The sequence below is a fragment of the Solanum pennellii genome, chromosome 12 (genome assembly GCF_001406875.1).
Source record: "Solanum pennellii chromosome 12, SPENNV200".
Lineage (NCBI taxonomy): Eukaryota > Viridiplantae > Streptophyta > Magnoliopsida > Solanales > Solanaceae > Solanum > Solanum pennellii.
This window is the reverse complement of record NC_028648.1, coordinates 71,819,849-71,829,617: the sequence shown is the minus strand read 5'-3', so window position 1 is coordinate 71,829,617 and position 9,769 is coordinate 71,819,849. Positions and strand designations below refer to the sequence as shown.

Here is a 9,769-nt window from a genome sequence, read left to right as displayed (position 1 = left end):
TTTTTGTTAGTTATCGGTTGGTAATTTCAATAACATAAAATTAGCATTAGTAATTCATTAGAAATTTTACTAACGTGTTGAAAATCTGTTCGTATATCCAATTATTCATTTTCCAAAATGAGTTAGTGATAGGTTAAAAATACATTAGTTATTTTACTAACGAAAATAAAGTTAATTTGTAAAATTTGTTTTTCATTTTCTGGATTCCGTAATTAATATTGTCAATAAGGTAAACTTCTACAAAATTTAAAACTATAATATATGTTAAGTATTGCTTTAAAAATGGGAATGAAAACTTAAATAAATTGGAAATCTCTTGTTAATATAAATGCTGACAATTATTAGCAACAACATATCAAATATTTCAAAAATACATACAACTGACCAACACACGAAATGGTCTCAACAATGCAATAGAATACAATGTCTTCAATTACATCAAATAACTAATCTCAAGCCTAAAAAAACCTCATCATTTCCCGCAGACGAATAGTGGATGTCTGAAGTACCAATGTACGAAGTGTCTGCTTCAATTACACCATAAACTTTAAGCGTCTCCTCATCGAAAAGGGAAAAATGAAAGGAAATTAGATATCATATACAATATAGTGCAACTGTGCAAGTTTTTGGAATCGATAAAGACAACAACCATAAACAAGTTTATTTATGTAGTCATACATTCGAACCCTCCTACCAATACAACCAATGCGAAGTGATTTTCTTATTACTACTTCATGAATTAGGCATTTTAGAAGCTACTATTAGGAGTAAATTTTATCAATACACAACTTACCTATTAGAAGATTAACACCCATTAACATGGTCATGAATGGAATGGTTACCTCCTACAGTATATCAAATCATGCAACAGAATTGTCTCATGTTCTGCATGAGAACCCATACACTGACCATTTAGATGACCTTAGAGCTCCTGCAACCATTCACTCTCAGTCCATACAACTAAAATCCTCAAAAACAAGATTAAGTCTGTGGATACAGGGCAAAATCCTAGAGGCTTATTCCCTCTTCAACAAAATGAGACTCAAAAGGCTGACAATAATATTCAGAGGAAATAGCAGGTCAGTGAAGACAATGAGAAAATTACTAATGTAGAGAAAAGAGTAGAAGGCCATAAGATTGTTAACTCTCAGAACAATGTGACTGCTACTGGAGTTAAGCTTCGCAACAACGAATCCCGGGAAAAACTAAACAAGAAGAAAACGGATACTATCAAGAAAAGACAGCAAAAAGAAAAATGAACAGAAAAATGAGCAAATGAAAGATAAAAGGCAGAAAGTCATGATCAACAATGTCCAGCAGACAATATTCAAGGGGCATAATTGATGCATAGGGTTAGGGATGATTATGATGTTATGCACTCAGAGGAGGAACTTGATCAAGACACTCAGTCAATAGAAGAAAATGCAGATGAGGAAGAGAGACTAGTGAATACCTGATCAAAGCATTTGGATCCATGCGACATAGAGATATTCAGAAAGAGATTCGGGAAGTCACTAATCAACAGGGCCTATCTCCTAGAAAACAACAAAAACAAAGCAAGAAACAGGATGGTACCAGTACATCTGCTACATCTAGCAAACCCAACACTAGGTCCAAAAATAAAGTTTTTTAATGATTAACACCATTTATGGGAATGCTAGAAGTATTACCACCAAATGATCATTTGAAAGACTCCAAACTCTCAAACAAATACACAATTTATTTGTGATAGCAGTTTTGAATCCTTTTTTATAGACAACTCCCACCTAAAACAATACAGACTCCATTTGAGTATGGATAATGCTCATTGTAATCCAAATGGAAAAATTTGGGGACAAACAATGATGGCTATTTAGAACTAAGAATTCTCTTTGGTGAAAATTTCTTAGAGCTAAGTACTGTCACAGGGAAAATCTGGTCGCTAAGAAGTGGGATAGTGGTCAATCTCTAGTGTGGAAATATATGACGACTAATAAACAGACACTAGAGCCTCATATATTATGGAAAATAATTCTTTTTGGTGGGATAATTGGCTTGGAGTAGGTGCTCTTGCAGGTTACTATTTCAATGTCCCATTTCATTGAAAATGGCCAATGGAATGAAAGTTTAAGAGACAACATGCCCCTACACTCATGATACCTCAAATATTAAATACCAAGCTCTATTACCAGGAAGGGGTTGCAGATGAAGCAGTCTGGAAGTTAACTGATAATGGTTCCTTTTCTTGTGCTATAGCCTGGGAAATCAGTAGGAGGATGGGTGTGAAAACCATGTCCAATGAACTCATTTGGCATAAACATATCCTTTCAAGATAACTTTTCTTCTTTGGAGGGACCTTAGGGAGAAACTTCCTACAAATGAAAAAATCAGTACCTTTAGAAAGGAACCTACCAGGTGTTCTTGTTTCATCAAGTAACGCTGGGAGAATATCCAACATATATTTGTTACTGTTCACGTGGCTAATCACATTCGGACAAAAATTATCTACTGGCTTAGGACACACACAGACACATCCGTCTAAAGCATAGTCTTTTCTGGTGGTGGTCCATAAAGCCTAAGAATGATGTCCATAAACTAATTCTCCACTCTCTTCCTATTATAATTTGTTGGAATCTTTGGAAGAACAGGTACAATGCGAAGTATGGTAAGAAACAGTCCAGCAGCAGCAGAGTGAACTTCCTTATCGTTAAATATATGAAAACATTCTAAACACTACTTATTTCAATATATAATGGCCTCATAGCTGGAGGGAGGTAATTATCTTGATGGAGGGGTGCATCTAAGAAGCTACAATCATCTCTGTTAAATGGGAAGTTCCTAAACATGATACCTACAAACTTAACTCAGATGGTAGTGCTTTAAACAACCCCGAAAATATAGGCGGTGGGGGCACTATGCGAGACTGCCAGGGCAGCATAGTATATGCATACACCATTCCTCTTGGAATTGGGACAAACAACCAAGCTGAAATACAAGCAGCCTTCTATGGAATGCACTGGTTTATACACGGATACAAGAAAATCATGCTTGAAGTGGACTCGGAACTCTTCACCAAATTGCTTAAACCCAACAGCAACCCCATGGAGAATGCATAAATTCATTCAAGAGCTCCAAAACTTAATCCAACAGTTTGATTTCAGTACAGGCACATTTACAGAGAGGCAAACTCAACTGCTGATTTTTATCCAAATGGCGCAATACTTGAGACATCACTCAACACTTCTGTTCAGACCAACAATTGTGTTCAATTTCTAGAGGAAGCTATATTTTGGAGAATATGGTAATGACTAACTTCAGAAAGGAAAAAGTTAAGAAGAATAAAATAACCACCTTAAAGTCTTGATCCTTCAGTTTGTACAGAAGTCTCTATACTTAAGTGAATCTTATTCAAATAAGCTCTTATTGTTGTAATAGCTTCCTTGAAATAGGACTAGTTTCTATTTCTTTTCTTACATTTGTAAGGGGAGAGTCTCCCTTATTTATGTTCCCTATATTTTCTGTATCGAGAGGAGTCCTCTCTTTTAGGTGCATAGTTAATAGGTTTCTTTTTATAGTATGGGTAGGAAGATTGACTCTGTCACATCCAAGGAGCACCCCCTAGAAGTAACATGGTGTACTTGACCTCTCAGAGGTCTTATACAAACCCATAGTTATCATTCATCGCATTGTCATAGGTAAATTTAGCGGAAAATTTGAAACTTTCTTAGCACATCATATGGTAAAACATTACTTCATATATATATATATATATATATATCATTATACATAGTTAAAGACTCTAGTCTCCTTTTCCATCCTACACTCAACAACATGAGAGTACTTTAGGGACACAACCCTTATAAGATAATACATAAGTGCAATATTTAAAAACTTTACAGTAAAGACATGACATTAGGAATCCTTGGACTTAAGGATTCCTTTCCTTGAGCTTGGGAATCATATATCAAGCTCTTCCCCATTTAAGACATCCTTTAAGAATCCATAACCTACACTTTGTGTAAAAAGTAGAGAAGAATGGAGTTAGTACAAGAATGCACTAAGTATGGTAACCATGCAAAAACATGTATTTAAAAGGGACATTTTTCTTGAAGTCATACTTCATGCCTTTTTGAGTAAATCTTCATAAAACATTTATATAATAGTATTTATATCATTTACATACTTCATATAGACATATTCAAAGGCCAAACATCATATAAAATCACATATAGAATTTAAGGCACATTTGAGGTCACTTTACAGTGAACTCTTTTCTTTTTACAGTTAGCATTTTTCTTTAACAGTGAACATCTTTCTTTTAACTGCTTAATCTCCCAAGTAACCCTCTAGTGATACTTGGTGCAATGCATCACCTTAAGGCCACAAGGAATCATTCATACAACTTATATAAGCCAACACATACCCTCGTAGAAGTATAATACATGAAAGACACACTTAGGCCAAGACATAAGAACATTAAAGTAAACTCTTGTCATTATGCATATATACTTATTTTGATTCATATAGGACCTTATGAAACCTTACTCATAATCCCAATCTAAATCTACTAGTGCAATGTACATGTGAAGCCCCATAACCTCGCACATACTTAGTAGACCTATCATGAGACCACAAGAGTTAACATATCCTTCATGTACCAAATACGATACTACATGCAACCAACATACACTTCAATATGGGGCCTTAGTCACATAGTCATATTAGAACTTCATGTCATACATATCATCTCATCATGTAAGAACTAACACAATGTCATGAAAGAGAACCATAAACATAGACACATTCATTAGAACACCTTCCTAGGACTTCTCTCAAGTGTCACTTGTGCAATGCATAGGTGAAGTCTCATACCTCCACCTACACTAAGCAACTACCCTTAAGTCATCCAAGATAGGGTCCTTTCTTTACTTCCATTGTTCATTTTACTTTAGGGAAACTATAGCCTTAATCGACAATAAGACCATGTAAGTCAAACATGGAATTTGGTGTCATCCCCTCACATCAAAAGAAGGTGTCTTACTTGCCAAGGTAAGACATGAGTATCATGCTAGCATATTAGGTGATAGCACTTGCTAGATCCTCTGGGGCAACATAGTTATGGAACTTGGATGCATCATGGAAATAATACTCTAACACCCTTTTTGGGTCATGAGGCTATCCACCTCATGAGGATTATGGTGACCTACCTTGCTCCAATGGGAAGGGACACCCCTCACTTCAATTTTACTCGGTGCTAAGCTAAGTTCCCTTTATTAAAAGTCTTTATTACATTACTTTATAAAACATAGGCTTTAGGAGATCACTCCCCGTATGCTTAGCTCATAGGTTATAGATGAGAAGTCCTTTCATCAACCTATATCATGTGAGAAAACCTTTCACATGGACATAACATATGTAAGCATCTATGTAGTTTAAAATACTCTTGAGAACACCTTTCAAGAGCCCCTCTATTGACTAGATCATCATACATGTTTGTGTGTACATACATGTAAGCAAACCTTTCACATAACACCTTAGACCACACATGTTCATACTTTACTTCATTCATGCATAAATGTACAAGTGTAACTATATGAGTCATGCTTTCATATAAACACATTTATACACTAGGTATAATCATACTTCATCATACCACATACTTCACACTATAGCATATAAGACATGTTCATAACATACTCATGCATTCATATCCATGTACATAAGAGACCAAACCTAGGAACTATCCTATCAAGGTACACATGTGCAATGCATAGACAAGGTCTCATACCCTTGCCCATACTAGTACACCTATCAAGTCATCCTAGTTAAGGAAAAACATATCATACTTTCATAGATATATACTTAACATGCATAGTAATAGACACTAGTTAATATGAGCACAACCTTTGATTAGACACTATGATCCTATACTACTAGTAACCATGCATAATGCGTGAGTGTGTGTGTACATTAGTCAACATGATCAAATAATGGATATGAACAACATATTGAGGCAGCCACCCTCTTAAGACCACATTACACTTTCAAGCATAGACCACACAACACAATTTAGCATAGGAGGCAAGCTTACTTCATATTACACTTTAAGACTCCTAACATTAGCTATTCACACATTTATATAGGGGTACATGGGTAGGGGTCATCAATCCTTAACACTTCATTAATGGCAGCACCTATACATGCTCTTAACATAGATATATACATGCATATACAATAGCCTTACAACCTAGATCACAACTAAAATAGGAAAGTAGGCATAAGCTTCACATAGTGTGATCATTGTAACCACACACTCATGTATTCATCAATTTGCCTTCAAGTCTATAGTCAACACATATTTAATGACAATAACACCGCCACCATAAGTGAACCATACCACACAATGTCATACAAGGCTTCATCATTTAACAATACTATAGAGAAATAGAGAAGTAGAAGAGTATAACAATTCTTACCAATCCTTTAGCCTTTGGTCATCATTGACCATTACTATTCTTTCATCAACAATTCGAATATAAGGCAGTAGCTAAAGTACAATAATCATGAAAGAAACCATGTACAAGTCGCTACAAGATCATACTACAATCTAATACAATACATCACATATATACTAGAAAGTAGAGAGTTATAGATCATCAACCAATTTCCCTAGTCTTGTTCATCAATCAGATTTTATCAATAATATGATTTTAGGGCAGTAGCTAAAGAGATAGAACATCATATCTTAATCATGCTTCATCCACCCTAAGATATAGATCACAACATATACATTACTCTACCAAGTCTATAGGCTATAAGAACCTAAATCTATCTTTACCAATTCAATGGTTATCTATTCATATTAGATCAATTATACCTAATTATCATCACATTATACATATAGGCAGTAGCTAAGGACAATTCACCATAATCGAGTCATATGACAACCAACCTAATGTCAAGATCACTTGATACACTAGAAGATTCTAGATAAATTCAAACCAAGCCTTATTTGCTTTGATCATACAAGATTTATATCCACAATTCAACCATGGTATTATCCTAAGGCAGTAGCTACAAGCATCCTATCATAATCGAATTCCAATTTTATACATTATAAAACCAATGTTACATTGAGTACATGGAGATCTAAGCTAGGCATGTTCAAATATTCATACATTGATCCACATGGATCATTCATCATCAATTCATCATTAATACACATAAACAGTAGTCATAAGCAATCCAACTAATAGAATCATAATTCAACTAATAACAAGCCATGATCACTATGCGCATGCAAGGCTAAAGATGGATGGGAATAGATAAGTAAGAGAGAGGGCGACACCAGCTAGCAGAAAGGACGGAATGAGAAGAAATCCCCATGAGTTTGGGAAGGGACATGGGTTCACAATGCAATTGGATTGTTTTTCACGTTAAAACCAATACATTATCATCAATTCATCATGATTAAGCCTTTGAAAACATTTTTAGAAAGAACACATAGTTAGATTGAAAGTTTTATCATGAAATCTCTTTGAAAACTTTGAGATTAACTCTCCAAGTGAAAGGTTACTTAGAGATAAAGGATCACCATACCTTTATTAGTTGAAGAATCCACTAAAATTTGGTGAAGAAATCAATGAAGAACTTCAAACCTAGCTTCAATCTTTCCCTTATTTAAAGAATCTTGACAAATCTTGAATTTTCTTGAATGGAGTCTTCTACTTTGATTTTCTTCTTGAGGTTTTGTCCTAGGGTTTGAGAGAGAAGAGAATGATGAATTTAAATATGGAATTAGGACTATTTAGGGCTTTATAGGACTTGTGAAATCCTTTTATTTAGGTTTCCCTAGTGGAAAAGGAGAGGAAAATTGCCTTATTACTATTTTCCCGCGGCCAAAACGGAACTGCACTATACTATTCACTACAATGGTCATAACTTTTTACTCGAAAACTATATAGATGCGAATTGGTGGTGCTGGAAAGAGGATTCAAATACCTTTAATTTCATAGGTAATGGCTCGCGTAGTTCTTTATATTATAAGATATATGGTCGTTTCAAGGCAAACCTTTCGAACGTCATGGACGTTATTGGACGTTTGACCTCCAAACTTCACGAAACTTTTGACACATTGCCTATAAATACTATAATAACTCATATAAAGACCTCATAAGCTCATGAAACACACATAAACACATATAAGTAACATAGGTAACTTAGTCATCAAACGTCTTAGTCGTCCCTTGACGTTTGACTTCCAAATCATCTAAACATACTTTAAAGCACTGTATTAACATGTTAACAAACTTATAGGCGCAAGTGAGGCTCTAGAGACCCTAACTTATTTGGGGGTCTTACAGACTCATGAACCACCATAGGATATGAGATAAGGTTTATGTACCCCTAAGGTTTATGTACCCCTCTTTGTATTTTGATTACTTTTTGTTATTAATTTTAAGGCCTGGGGTGTTACTCAGCCCCTCAACCCAGGCTCGTTAACTTTTTTTAAAAAAAAAAAAATCAGGAAACATGGACTAGGCATTTTTACAATTATAGATACGACAATGCACATAGAATAGTACATGCCTATCGTTAAACTACAGATTAGCAATAGAGTAGATAATAAGTGAATGTCATACTTAGACAAATAATCCCAACATAGTTGAATTCATATCTCGACTAGTGGTAGATTCAATTAAGACCATCAATATGCATCAATGACACCCAAAAAATTTCTGAAAATAAAAACCTTAGCAAACAGAGAAATAAAGGAATAAAATAACAAATGATATACATAAGGAATAGATTTAGTCATTTATTCCCAACAATTTAACAAAAGCCATATATCACAAATCAGGACTTAGCAAACATGGAAAAACATTATTTTGATAAATAAAAAATCTCAATACTTAGATATCAAAACTCACATATTCAGATGGACTTTGGGTACTTGAAAAGTAGAATATTCTGCCTACGAGTTCAAGAAATTGAAGGAGAAGATGGACATCTGCAACAACATTGAAACGTACATGAAAAGAGAACATGAAAATTAATGAGATTGAGAAATCTAGGGTTGAGAATCAACTACACTAAAACAATGGTCAACAATGGTGGTAGGCGAAGCTCAACTTACCAGGGAAAAATGTTGATGACCAAAAATTTTCAAGGAGAGCACCGTAATTGTTTATCAAACAGTAGAGTCACACTTTTGTCCGCTTCAATGGTGCCTATAACCAAATTCAGAGACTTGATTTTCATGAACTAGTTTTCTTTTATTTTGTTGGTTATTATTGAAGGGAATAGCAAAATGTCATGAAAATAAAGCAGAGGCAAAATATAAATTGGTAAAAAGGGTTTTGATTATTACTGGTAAATTATTTTTATGACTAGTAAAAGGATATCTTTATCAGCTAATTTTTATTTGCCATTAATATTTGAGCTAAAATCAGTAAATAGTGGCAAATATCTAATTAACGCTAATTAATTGGCATTAAAGGTCCTTTTTGTAGTAGTGTCATTTTAAGGTTGAACATCAAAATTCAACTCTATATCGCCCATAAAAAATTGAGTCGTAAAAGCTTCTAACAAAAATATAAAAAAGATAACTTCGTAAAATGGTGAAAGGATCTCGACAATGGCATGAAAAATTGCCTTTGTTGGGTTATCGCACTACAGTATGTATGTCAGTAGGGGACACCTCCTATTCGTTGGTGTCTGGGATTGAGGTAGTTATACCTACAAAGGTTGAGATTTCATCCGTACGAACTGTTGTGGAGGGTGAAACTGA

At 34.6% G+C, this 9,769-nt stretch overlaps 1 long non-coding RNA gene across 1 annotated transcript; it reads right to left on the bottom strand.

Moving 5' to 3' along the window:
* Positions 1-301: 301 nt before the first annotated feature.
* LOC107005824 lies at positions 302-9,312 on the bottom strand. Its single transcript, XR_001454950.2, has 4 exons — positions 9,116-9,312; positions 8,910-8,989; positions 1,454-3,986; positions 302-555 (listed from the first exon to the last, which is right to left on the bottom strand). It is a non-coding gene; the product is annotated as an uncharacterized LOC107005824 (long non-coding RNA).
* Positions 9,313-9,769: the final 457 nt, after the last annotated feature.